The sequence below is a fragment of the Malurus melanocephalus genome, unplaced genomic scaffold (assembly GCF_030028575.1).
Source record: "Malurus melanocephalus ecotype Western Australia unplaced genomic scaffold, MMel_1.1 scaffold_955, whole genome shotgun sequence".
Taxonomy (NCBI): domain Eukaryota; kingdom Metazoa; phylum Chordata; class Aves; order Passeriformes; family Maluridae; genus Malurus; species Malurus melanocephalus.
In genome coordinates, this window is record NW_026624187.1 from 62,831 (window position 1) to 63,586 (window position 756).

A 756-nucleotide genomic window follows, 5' to 3' on the forward strand; every position below is an offset into this window, starting at 1 on the left:
GTCGCGGCGCTCCGGTAGCGCGGTCTCTGTGGCGCAATCGGTTAGCGCGTTCGGCTGTTAACCGAAAGGTTGGTGGTTCGAGCCCACCCAGGGACGGGGCTGTTTGTTTTACCTACGCTTCTCCTTTTTCTCCCTCTTTTTCCSGAACCCGCCCAGGGTGGACGCAGCCGGACAGAGAGAAAATTCCCGGGGCAGAATGTGATCCCGGTGCTCCCCGTGGGCTCGCGGCTCCCTCTGAGGCTTGAAAAAATGGCTCCCGGTGTGCCAAAACCATCCCTGCCCAGCCCGTGCTCGTCGCTGTGGTCCCTTAACCAAAAGGACATTTTGGAACATTAAAATAGGACTTGAAATCCGCTTTGCATGCAAATGCCGTATGTCGCCTTAAAATTCAGCTGAAGGGGATCCAAACTCTGCAAGGCTGATCTTCCCCTCTCTTAAAACTCCCATAAAATCTGTTTCTCTTCCCTGCTCGCCCTGATCTGATTTTCACCCCAGAATTAATGAAGTTCCTGATTTAATCCAGGGCACGAAGCCGGGCTGGGATGATCCCTGTTATTCCCATCTGGCTCTGCTGCTCCTCTTTCCAGAGTCTGGGGAATTCCCACCGGGCAGAACGTGGGCTCCAGCTCCTGACAGGAATCTTTTATGATGGAAAACTCTTCAACAATACACTTTAAAAATACATTTTTAAAATTACAACAGGCAGGACTCGATCCCGGGATGAACACTCCCGGCACGGGACTCCTTTCCCTTGGA

The 756-nt window shown here is 52.6% G+C and overlaps 1 non-coding gene across 1 annotated transcript; it reads left to right on the forward strand.

The window, feature by feature from the left end:
• The first annotated feature begins 22 nt into the window (after positions 1–22).
• On the forward strand, positions 23–96 carry TRNAN-GUU (transfer RNA asparagine (anticodon GUU)). The gene has a single exon. It is a non-coding gene; the product is annotated as a tRNA-Asn (tRNA).
• The last annotated feature ends 660 nt before the right edge of the window (positions 97–756 follow it).